This window comes from Octopus sinensis, linkage group LG14 (genome assembly GCF_006345805.1).
Source record: "Octopus sinensis linkage group LG14, ASM634580v1, whole genome shotgun sequence".
In the NCBI taxonomy this organism is placed as follows: domain Eukaryota; kingdom Metazoa; phylum Mollusca; class Cephalopoda; order Octopoda; family Octopodidae; genus Octopus; species Octopus sinensis.
This window is the reverse complement of record NC_043010.1, coordinates 62,156,098-62,169,429: the sequence shown is the minus strand read 5'-3', so window position 1 is coordinate 62,169,429 and position 13,332 is coordinate 62,156,098. Positions and strand designations below refer to the sequence as shown.

The 13,332-nt window shown below is 38.6% G+C and overlaps 1 protein-coding gene across 6 annotated transcripts in view; it reads left to right on the top strand.

The window, feature by feature from the left end:
• Positions 1-13,332, top strand: part of LOC115219442 (zinc finger protein 252-like) — a 30,219-nt gene that overhangs the window by 2,462 nt on the left and 14,425 nt on the right. For 4 of the 6 annotated variants that reach the window (XM_036509332.1, XM_036509331.1, XM_036509328.1 and 1 more), the window contains exon 2: positions 7,048-7,097. The exons of 1 other annotated variant lie outside the window; for it this stretch is intronic. The gene's annotated coding sequence lies outside the window, so the exon portion shown is untranslated. Of the gene's footprint in view, positions 1-5,264; positions 5,284-7,047; positions 7,098-13,332 lie in introns of those variants that run through there. One more of the 6 variants, XM_036509329.1, reaches the window with a different exon arrangement.

Genomic DNA, 13,332 nt, shown 5'->3' with positions numbered 1-13,332 from the left:
TGTGACACCACACCTCACCTTGTTTTTTTCTCTCCAACTTCCTCCCGTCCCAATTGCCTAACTGTAGAATCTTAAAACTTTTCACTAGCTTCTCCCCTTTCGTTTCATATCTGTTTACATGTTCCGTCTCTTTTCTTTTTATTTTTTTTGTTTCCTTTCTTCTCATTGCTGATCGGACCTTTTTTCTTTTGTTTGTTGTTTTAAATATATACACACATACTCTAACAAACGCACGCCTAGACACTCTTTATAAACACCCTTGCTTATAAGACACACAAATATTGAGTCTCTCCTTCGAATTCGCATAGAGATACACATGTTTACACACACACACACACACACAGGCCTCATTCAAACGCACTAGCATAGTGATTACTAAATACACACATATATAGATTTACCTTCAAAAATACTCACGTACAGGTACAAAAATACACACATATAAATACCATATACCGAAGAATGCATATATATATATATATATATAGTATTATATATATATAATATATATATATATATATATATATACACACATACATACATAGCCTGTCTCCTTCAAACACATTACTTAGATATTCCACCCCGAAAACACCCGTACAGATAAATACACATACACAACAATTGCATAGCTTTAACTTCAAACTTACATACAAGTATAAACATAAATACCTATAATACTATGATATATATATATATCTATATATATATATATACATGGAGTGTCTCTTTCAAGCTCATATTTAGATACTCACACACACACACATACATGTATAGCTTAAATCTGTTGTGAGAATTTAGAATTTCTTTTTCTCCAGCCCCTTGGTGGGAGTTGCTGTCGTTGTTATTTGATCTTATACGTCGGTAGTCCTGACTACTAGATTGTTAAATTCGGTGAATTATCTGACTTGCAAACAGATTCCCCCCTGGCACACAAATACACACTCACGTATGTTTGTATGTGTATATATATATCACATATACATACACGTCTACATATGTACGAAGCTCATAATGTAGATATATTTCTGTATGTGTATGTACATGTGTGCTCTCTCTCCTCTCTCTCACTCTCTCACTCCTCTCTCTCTCTCTCTCTCTATATATATATATATATATATAGTATATATATATATATATATACAGGGTGTCCCAAAAAAATGTATACACATAGTGGTTCGGCCAAAAGAGAACGATAGAATAAGTACTAGGTAGGCTTACAAAGAATAACAAATTTACAATTATTTAAGGTGTGTATACATTTTTTGGGGGACACCCTGTATATATATATATATATATATATTAGTAAATCGATTACAATAACAACTTTTCAATAACTTCGATCACCAAGCTGGTCTGTTTCCTGTCAACTGGAAATGTTTTTGGAAACAAGAACCGGCTACTAATGTATTTTAGTTGATATAGTTCCCGGTTAATATTTAAGACTTGATTTCATCATAAAGAATAGAGAACAGCATGAATGCCACAACCTCCCATTGCCTTATTTTATGACTGATTTGTGTCAAAAGGTACCTGGATTTCGTAAAATTGAAAGTGGGTGAGGGGATCTTGATCGGTTGAGATTTGAACTCGCGATCTTCCTCTTCATGCCGATATCTGGGCTATACTACAGATGTGATGGTTAAAAATACCAGTGGTGTATTGGGGTTCATATGCATCGTTTCAAACGAATACAGCCGTGTCCCATAAACTGTTTCTATTCTGCTCCCTACCTTAAAATATTTGCTCACGAGGGTGCCTTTACGTAGTCGTTCGTCATGCTAGAAATAGCAACCAAATCTCTCTAAACTAAGACACTACAGTCATGAAACGGAAGGATACTACAATGGATAATGTATTCCTTGTTACTTTGCGAAGAAAACAGATGGGATGGTCCTGACTGGAATGGCTCCACAGTCATAGGTCTGCTTGATTTGGAGTGACCTAGAGCTAAACACCATCAGGTCAACTTCGTCTTTCGCCTTATTTTAGGGTCATTGAAATAAAGTATCAGTCAAGATCTGGGATCCTGTGAAATCGACTCAAAATTATTTACCTTGTGCCTTAAGGGCCTAGAAGCCATTTAGCCCCGGTTGAATGCATAAACAATATTTACTTCTATCCTTTTGTAAGTTCAAATCCTGCTCGACCGACTTTGTATATTTGTCATTCTCCAGTAACATAAAGGTGTTTACACCCAACAAACTATTCTGTAACACCTGAGAAATCATTATAATTACTAAATAATTTAAGATGGTTAATTTACTAATTGCAATGTTGCCCCATTACGTCGCCTTTGTGGAAAATAATCTATTGGTATTTTTTGTAATGTCTGTTAAATGCTCGACTTAGTACCTCTCTTGACCTTTAGCTTCCCTTAAACCACCCTTCATTACACTCAGCCAGGTCGATTTGTTTTCTGTCTGGAAACGAAGTTTTGACAACACTTGTATGTTTAAATATACATGTACACATGCAACAATGTATATATACTCGTGTATGTATGTATATATATATTTATATATTATAAAACGCATGTAGCACTCCACTTATGATACGTTTGTTTATCTGATATCTTTTTGGCATTTAACAGCATATTTCTCCCTCCACACGAATACTTACCTTTATAATCTATCTATCTATCTTTATATGTGTATGTCTGTGTGTTTAACTTAGTCTAAATAAAGACGAGACTAGTTCACAAATGAGGGTGTATTTTATCTTCACTATAAGCCCTATCCGGGTACCAATTTTTCAATTCTCACATTTCTTCAAGACCCCTCCCCCCAATGCGTATATGAATACATACGAATGCATATATATGTATATAGACACACACACACATATACATACACAAAATACTGAAAGCTTGCATACCCATTGACCCTTTTAATGCTTATCCACCCGAGACCACCCGTGGCTCTGTGATACAAACTTCCTGTGTGGTTTATATACTACATACGTGTATAACAGTTTGTCAGTGTAGCCAATTCTACACACCCGTACTTTATACACCTAAATTATTGCATTGTTATGAAACACAATTCATACACACACACACACATATGTATACACATACTAACACATGAATGTATGTTTGTGTGTGTATGTATGTGTATATGTACACTGCTATGTCAGACCGTTGCGCCGTATGTGGTATAATTATGCCATGCTGACATTTATATGAATTTCATTTCTACATTTCAGATAGAAAGAAGTAGTCCTTTAGCTTTATGCTTCTAAGATAAGAGATAATTGTGATATATATATATATTATATATATATATATATAATATATATAAACTGTGTGGTGTGTGTATACATGTATGAGTGTGTAGGGGGTTAGGGTGAAAGGTTTGGCTTTAATTCAGGTGGAACAACAAATAAGTTTACGGGTGTTTTAATGTTTGTGCGTGTGTGTGGATGTGTTTTTCCAGTTTCTTGTATAAAGAATTCATAAACATTGCCAGAATCCAGGACACAACACAACACACACGCCTGTATATGTATAGATATATATATATATATATATATATATTTTATGTAATATTTTGTTTTTTATATATATGTATATAGGCGCAGGAGTGGCTGTGTGGTAAAAAAAAATTGGTTCCGAACCACATGGTTCTGGGTTCAGTCCCACTGCGTGGCACCTTGGGCAAGTGTCTTCTACTATAGCCTCGGGCCGACCAAAACCTTCTGAGTGGATTTAGTAGATGGAAACTGTGTATATGTGTGTGTGTGTTGGTGTGTTTACGTCCCCGTAACGTAGCGGTTCGGCAAGAGAGATCCGATAGAATAAGTTACTAAGGCTTACAAAGAATAAGTCCTGGGTTCGATTTGTTCGACTGAAGGCGGTGCTCCAGCATGGCCGACGTCAAATGACTGAAACAAGTAATTAAAAAGAATATATATATAATTATATACATTTTCATTTATACATATAATCACTTATAAACATATATACACTATATAAACATTAAATATTACATATATATATCTATATATATATATATATATATATATATATACACATGTATATAGCTGTATGTGTAGTATGGTGTGATTGTGTTTTGTGTTTGGGTTGTGGTTGTAGTGCGATGTCTCTTGCAAAGCTGAGGCTGCTACGATGCCAAAATGTCAGAGTAACATTGAGCTGTGTTAAAACAGAAAGGAAGAAGAAAGACGGGCATCGAAAGAAACGAAAAGCTTTTTCTCTTTCTCTCTTTAAAACACTGAAGAACCTCCTCCTCGCAGTCAACCTTCATCATGGCTGGTAAATGCCAACTTCTACACACACATACATACATACATGCATGCATGCATTGTATGTGTGTGTATATATATATATATATATAATATATATATATATATTATATATAATATATATATGCAACATACACAACGCATGCATATAGATTTGCATTTGAAATATTTTGGGTTCGTGTGTATATGTATATGTACGTATGTATATATGTATGTATATATATATATATGCATGCATATATATATGTATATACGTATGTAATTATATGTATATGTATATATGTATGTATGCATATATATGTATGTATAATATATGTATCATATATGCATGTATGTATATTTATGTATCTATATATATATATATGTATGTATATATATAATACATGTATGTATGTATATTTATGTATCTGTATATATATATTTATGTATATACATATGTATAATATATATATATATATATATATATATATATATAATGTATGTGTATGTATATATATATGTATGTGTATGTATATATATATGTATGTGTATGTATATATAATATGTATGTGTATGTATATATATATATATGTATGTGTATGTATATATATATATATATATGTATGTATATATATGTATGTATATATATGTATGTATATGTATGTATATATATGTATGTGTATGTATATATATATATATGTATGTATATTTATGTATATGTATATATGTATATGATATATTTATGTATATATATATATATGTATATTTATGTATCTGTATATATATATATATGTATGTATGTATACACCTACTTAATAAGCCGTATTATGCCTGTGTGCATGAGAGTATAATTTCGAAAGAATCGGTAGTGTTAGCTTTGAGAATCTATTAAAGGGTTTCAAGAGAATCTTCAACTGCCTACAACTGTATGTGTGTATGTGTATGTGTATATGTGCGTGTGTGTGTGTGTGACATTTTATTACATGATGTAATACACGGCGAGTGCTTGCTTGCTCTCTACTCGACTCCCATCTGATGCTGGTTACGTATCTTGTTTCATTCAAAATCTCTCCTTTAGTTTGTTTTTTTTTTGTCTAGGAACCGAACACACACACACTCACTCATACACACACACACACCTCTTTACAATTTTCTATGCCCCCCCCCCCCTTTCAAAACAAATACCCGTTCGCCCCCCCCCCTCTCTGTTGCATTATGTCTTTCTCCCTCATTCTCACTGTATACATATTTTCCTTGTTCACACGTGCGTTACAATATATATATATATATATATATATATATATGCATGCATGTATTTATCCAGATACATAGACACACACACGTCTGTACATACACTTCGTCTCACTCAAGCAAGAATGCTGTATTATCTCTCATTCTTTGAGACACGTAACACACACACACACACACATCTCATTCACTCGTTCTGTCTCTACGCATCGTCTGTGTAAACTACACCTTCAAACAGACAAAATACAAAACTACCTTAGTTTCACAAACACAGACTTACCTTATTCACATACATACACAAACAAGCTTACCTCATTCACTTGCACAAGCACCCACATGAGTCACAGCTAGACATAGACACACACTTCTACCTTATACACACACACACAAACGCATATTTCATTCACATACGTAAATACACACCTAACATATTTCCACTTACACAAACATACACCTACTTTATTTACGTACACAAACACACACACCTTATTTACCTACACAAACACACCTACCTTATTTACATACTCACACCTACCATATTTGCATACAAAACCACACCTGCCTCATTTACACACAAATACACACCTACCTTATTTGCATACAGAAACACACCTACTTTCTCCCTCTATTTTCTACTCTCCTTTCACACTCTTCAAACTTACCTACCCCCTTCACCAGGTCCAGTCCTCGAGACCACTTCACATTTGTTTCCTGTAACTTGAGGAAATGCCCCAACACATCTTCACTGCCATTTTTTCTCTCTGTCTCCTTGTCTGTCTCTCTCCTCTCTCTATTCCAGCTAGGGTCACCATATATCTCCCCTATAGCAATGTACCTGTTCCTGTCCCTTTGTTGTACTTTAACCTCTCATCGCCTGAGATAAAGTTACCTCCCTCAATACTACTCCCCTCTTAGTTGAGGTGGGGGTGGTCTTGTCTTGCAAGTTATTTAGCGACCTCACTTGTGCTGGTGCCACATAAAACAGAATCCAGCACTCTCTGTAAAGTGGTTGGTGTTAGGAAGGACATCCAGCCGTAGAAAACCGTGCCTAAGCAGACACTAGAGCTTAGCCTAGTCTTCTGGCTGGCCAGCTCCTATCAAACCATCCAATCCATACCATGTTGGGAAATGGGTATTAAGTGGTGGTGGTGGTGGTGTTGGTGATGATGAAGATGAGGGAACACACCTATTTCTTTACTACCCACAAGGGGCTAAACACAGAGGGGACAGACAAACGGATTAAGTCGATTACATCGACCCCAGTGCGTAACTGGTACTTATTTAATCGACCCCCGAAAGGATGAAAGGCAAAGTCGACCTCGGCGGAATTTGAACTCAGAACATAGCAGCAGACGAAATACTGTTAAGCATTTCGCCCGGCATGCTAACGATTCTGCCAGCTTGCAGAACACACCCCTGCATCATACACAAACACACACTTGGCCTTATTTACATGCATATATACCAACACAATTCATAAATAAGAATTCGATCTCCTGTCCTTGAGTTTCTTCTTTCTCCACTTTATTTATATTATTTCATTCTATCATTTTCCAGGTCTGGTGATCACAGCTCTACCTATGGACTCTGTAGACTCTCTGGAATCGGTGAGATTAATGCTATTAACATCAAACTCTAGACAACACCTCCGCGTGCATTGAAATGTGTACGTTGTGTGTGTGTGTGTGTGTGTGTGTGATATATGTATAAATATACATCATGTGATTATGTGACCGACCGGGCTGTCAGGTGCTGTTACACATCACTGGTCACAATGTGCTTCTGCATTGTTTTAACCTTCAAATGACCCCCCCCCACTGGCTAGTTGAGCTGGCCAACATTTCCCCCCTTGATCAGAAGTGGGGCTGGGGTAATGTGACATGAAGTGTTTTGCTCAAATATACAACTTCCTGCCCAATTAGGGAGTCCAACCCACAATCTAATAATCGTGAGTGCAACAGCTTAACCATGAGGCCAGCGTTTTCCAAACTTTTTTATCACGGCCCCTTTTATTTATATTCGCGACCCAATGAAGGTTGGGACCCACAGTTTGAGAAACACTGCACATGCATACACACATATTCTTTTATTCTTTTACTTGTTTCAGTCATTTGACTGCGGCCATGCTGGAGCGCTGCCTTTAGTTAAGCAGATCGACCCCAGAACTTATTCTTTGTAAGCCTAGTACTTATCCTATCGGTCTCTTGTGCCAAACCGCTAAGTTATGGGGACGTAAACACACCAGCATCGGTTGTCAAGTGATGTTAGGGGGACAAACACAGACACACAAATATATATGTGCAGCATAACCGGCCTATTTAAGAGTGTCCTTCAGTCATTGGGCATTAAACTGTGCTTAATAAGACCTGTTGTGTCAACTGAAGTCATTGTTGTGACCGATGACAGTACCACCTGATTGGCACCTGTGCTGGTGACACATAGAAAACACCATTCAAGCATGGTTGATACCAGTACCACCTGACTGGCTCTCGTGCTAGTGGCATGTAAAAGGTACCCACTACACTCTTGGAGTGGTTAGGGTTAGGAAGGGCATCCAGCTGTAGAAACATTGCAAGATCACGATTGGAGCCTGGTGCAGCCTCCTGGCTTGCCAGTCCTCAGTCAAACCGTCTGACCCATGCCAGCGTGGAAATCAGACGTTAAACTATGATGATGATGAGTGACTTTGAAGTTTCAGCTAGTTAAGCCATCATCGATGCTTATAAAGTCCAGGATCATTTATATTAAAATCCTTGTCATTAATTCCTTACACACACACATACACCACATTTATCTATATTAACTTTACTGTGTGTGTGTGCATTAAGGGACATGCACAAGACAAGGATTGTTTATAATCATATGTACAGATAATCATAGTACTAGATGTGTGTATATACATACACACACACACACACATGTATATCATCATCATCATTTAATGTCTGTTGTCCGTGCTGGATTGGGTCGGACAGTTTGACCAGGCCTGGTAAGCTGAGGGGTTGCACCAGACTCCAGTCTGATTTGGCATGGTTTTCTATGGCTGGATGTCCTACCTAACGCCAACCGCTCCAAGAGTGTAATGGGTGCTTTTATGTGCCACTGGCATGACACCTGTATCTACCATGATTGTGATTTTGCTCTGCTTGATGGGTCTTCTTCTTCTCCAGCATGACATAATGCCAAAGGTCTCGGTCACTGCCTCCGTGAGGTCCAAAACATTAATTCATCATCATCATCATCATCGTTTAACGTCCGTTCTCCATGATATCATGGGTTGGACGGTTCAACCGGGGATCTGGGAAGCCAGAAGGCTGCACCAGGCTCCAGTCTTATCTGGCAATGTTTCTACAGCTGGATGCCCTTCCTAACGCCAACCACTCCGTGAGTGTAGTGGGTGCTTTTTACGTGCCACCTGCAATGTCTATTAAATGATATTTATCTCTCACTAGATGGAGTACTATTTTGTTGAGCTTACCATCACAGAACAGTACGTTTTATATATATATGTATAAAGCATGAAAACCAGACCATGATTTAACCTTATTCAACTGATATATTATTCTGTACACATTCACACAATTTCGGCACATGTGCCAATGGCACGTGAAAAACAACATTCGAGCCTGATTGTTGCCAGTGCTGCCCAGGCTGGCTCCCGTGCAGGTAGCACGTAAAAAGCACCTTTTGAACGTGGCCATTGCCAGAACTGCCTGACTGACCCTCGTGCTGGTGGCAAGTAAAAGCACTCACTACACTCTTGGAGTGGTTGGCGTTAGGAAGGGCAGGCATCCAGCTGTAGAAACTCTGCCAGATCAAGATTGGAGCCTGGTGCAGCCATCTGGTTCGCCAGTCCTCAGTCAAACCTTCCAACTCATGCCAGCATGGAAAGTGGATGTTAAACGACAACGATGATGATGATATATATAGAGAAAGAGAGAGAGAGAGACACACACACACACGTATATATATTTAATAGCTTTCTGATAATAATATATTATGGTTATAAAATGAAATATGGTGTCCCTCCCAGCAATTTATATAAAATCAGTGTTTATTGAGATACATTTTATTTCCAAAATTCAATAGGATCTACAAACAGAATTTAATCTTTTTATCACTGCCTGTTTTCAAACTGACAATTGTTCTGCTCCAGGCTCTACTGATAAACACAAAACAATGGAATCACAAGCGCCGAGAAACATTTCATTCGATATTTGTGCACATTTGCATTCAGTGGTTGCCTTTTAATCCACCGACCGTTGCCTGTTTTGTGACATGAACTTCCTCTTTTAAATATCCCATTGAAAAGTCAATGGCTGGAGTGGGGTCTCCATCAGTCACCTCCCAACCCTATAACACAACCTACACACCACATATTCTACATCAGTCATCACCCTGTATTACGTCCCAACCAATGCAACAAATTGTACTCCTTAATGCTCTTGTATGGCTTGCCAAGCTGTATTATGTCATGTCCGTGTTTCATGGCCTGGAGGTCAACAGTAAGACTATCTCCTTCATTAATTTTAACCCTTATATACCCCTGGTTGCGTTTTCGCAACGCAAAACCTTCTCCTAGTTGTTTGGACATGAACTCACTGGGAAACATCTGACTGAGCCTATGAAATGTTCAGTTGCTACTCAACACCCTTAGCTAACAGTTGCAAACTGTCCCTCTCTTCCAGATTGCGAACGCTTACCATAACATTTAATCTAAATACAGTGAAATTTTAAGACTTAATTTTTTTATGGACATATATGGGTTAAAGAGTGGTTGCTGGTGCCATGTTAAAAGCCCTTCACAACAGAATTGATATCCGAAAACTGAGGTGCCATGTAAAAAGCATTGGTGCTGGTACCACATAAAAAGCACCCAATGCACTCTGTCAGATGGTTGGCATCAGGAAGGGCTTCCAGCTGCAGAACACAATGGAACCTGGTGTGGGTCCTGGCCTTGCCAGCTCATACCAAACCATCCTACCCATACCAGCATGGAAAATGGACATTAAATGATAGTGATGATGATGATAATGATGGTGGTTTGTCGTGACCCCAAAATAAAACCTGTCGAAGGGCAGAAGGGATTTTCACAGAGAAGCCCGTCCCTGGCGAGGAAACAGCAAAGGTTGCCAATTATCTCTTATATATTAAAACACCATTTCTTTATCTGTACCAACCAATGGTTCTGTTGGGCTAGAAGGCGGCAAGCTGGCAGAATCGTTAGCACGCCAGGTGAAATGCTTAGTGGTATTTCGTCTGCCGTTACGTTCTGAGTTCAAATTCCACCGAGGTCGACTTTGCCTTTCATCCTTTCGGGGTCGATTAAATAAGTAACAGTTACACACTGGGGTCGATATAATCCGTTTGTCTGTCCTTGTTTGTCCTCTCTGTGCTTAGCCCCTTGTGGGTAGTAAAGAAACAGGTTCTGTTGGGCTCTAGGTTTTGAGTAGATGAACAATGCCATAGCCTTGTGTCCAGCTGTGTATGGCTGTGAAGCTGTTACAATTCTCCATCTTGTCACTCCTATACGATTGTGAAGCTGTGCAGTGTCATAAAACTCTTCCACCGCTCCCATGTAATTGTGAAATTGTTACAATTCTTTATGTTGTCACTCCTTCATAACTGGAGCACAGCTTCAGTGTCATAAAACTCCTCTTCACTTTCATATAACTATGAAACGGTATAATGCCATAATTCCACAGAAGCTGGATCTAAAGGACCATGGCCTTTGCAGTACCTCAGAGACCAGTGAGATCGATGTCATTAATATTCCATACGAAACTTTGAAATCCAACAAATACGGGGAAAGACGTAAGCCATTACAGTACAATATAAAAAGGCAGAAAGAGGAGACGGTACATCTGTTGCGGAGTAGAGGCTGGAGGGTGCTTTTGAGTGACTCAGCGAATCCAGTCATCTTTTCTGTATGATGGAAACTCTTTGTCTTCCTCATCTTTGTTATTCTTCCAGAACTGTGAAACTAATGCCATTCAATGCTGTCTTCAGACTCCCTGCTTTTCCATCCAATCTTTATTTCTTTATTACCCACAAGGGGCTAAACACAGAGAGGACAAACAAGGGCAGATAAACGGATTAAGTCGATTATATCGACCCCAGTGCGTAACTGGTACTTATTTAATCGACCCCGAAAGGATGAAAGGTAAAGTCGACCTTGGCAGAATTTGAACTCAGAATGTAAAAACAGACGAAATACCTATTTCTTTACTACCCACAAGAGGCTAAACACAGAGGGGACAAAATGGATTAAGTCGATTATATCGACCCCAGTGCATACCTGGTACTTATTTAATCGACCCTGAAAGGGTGAAAGGCAAAGTCGACCTCGGTGGAATTTGAACTCAGAACGCAGCGGCAGACAAAATGCTGCTAAATATTTCGCCCGGTGTGCTAACGTTTCAGCGAGCTCTAGTGCTTCTGTGTAGTAGCTCAACCTGCTAAATATAGCAGTCAAAATACTCCCCTGCAAACTCCCTTTCATTTTTAAAATGGTTGACAGACCACATTGAGTAATGGAGGGTGCTGTTTGTGTGTAGTTATTTCATTTATTTTTCTTTTCAATCAAATATTTCTCCACAAACTCTGTTATCTTTAAAATAGGGGACCTCATTAAAGAAGGAGGCAGTTTTTTTCAAAGACATTTCATGTGTTCAGTATTGCTGCAAATCATCTTGTGTACCATCTACATGCACTCCCAGTCGTTTGAGTACCTTACATGCACTCTCAACTCTCAGGGTACCATACACGCACACACACCCTACTGTCGAGGTATCATACATACACTTGCTACTGCATATAAACTGGGTACCATACACATATGCACTCCCTACCATCTGGGTACCATAAAATGTGAGTTAATTCCACAATCTTTGGTAGAATCTCTCTCTATCTCTCACTCTCCCTCCTCTCTCTCTCTCTCAGCAAATATTTAATCCAGAGACTTGAGTGCTCCAACATGGCCACAGTCTAATAACAAATGAAAAAAAATTGAGTACAACTTCTTAACCACTAGGCTATAAACTTTCACTTTATTAACTAACCCCTCCCCTCAAAATTACTGGCTTTGCTCCTAAATTATAAACAAACAGGCATGGCTGTGTGGTAAGAAGCTTGCTTACTAACCACATGGTTCTGGGTTCAGTCCCATTGTGTGGCACCTTGGGCAAGTGTCTTCTACTATAGCCTCGAGCATACCAAAGCTTTGTGAGTGGATCTGTTGGACGGAAACTGTGTGTGTGTATCGATTTGTGTCTGTGTCTGCCACCCCCCATCATCACTTGACAACTGGTGTTGGTGTGTTTACATCTCTATAACCTAGCAGCTCAGCAAAAGCCACTGATAGAATAAGTACTAGGACTTAAAAATATGTCCCGTGGTGGATTTGTTCAACTAAAACCCTTCAATGCAGTGCTCCAGTGTGGCCGCAGTCAAATGACTGGGCCAAGTAAAAGAACAAAAGAGTAAGAGAATTACTTAATTGGTTGCCATGACGATGTTAGCCATGATCATTAGCAGTGTCGTCCCAGATTCTGTATGAGGACATTGTTAAAAGGTGACCTTGCAGAAACGTTAGCACGCCGGGTGAAATGCTTTGTAGTATTTTGTCTGCCGTTACGTTCTGAGTTCAAATTCCGCCGAGGTCGACTTTGCCTTTCATCCTTTCAGGGTCGATTAAATAAGTACCAGTTGCACACTGGGGTCAATAAAATTGACTTAATCCATTTGTCTGTCCTTGTTTGTGCTCTCTGTGTTTAGCCCCTTGTGGTTAGTAAAGAAATAGGTATTTCATCTGCCGTTACGTTCTGAGTTCAAATTCCATCA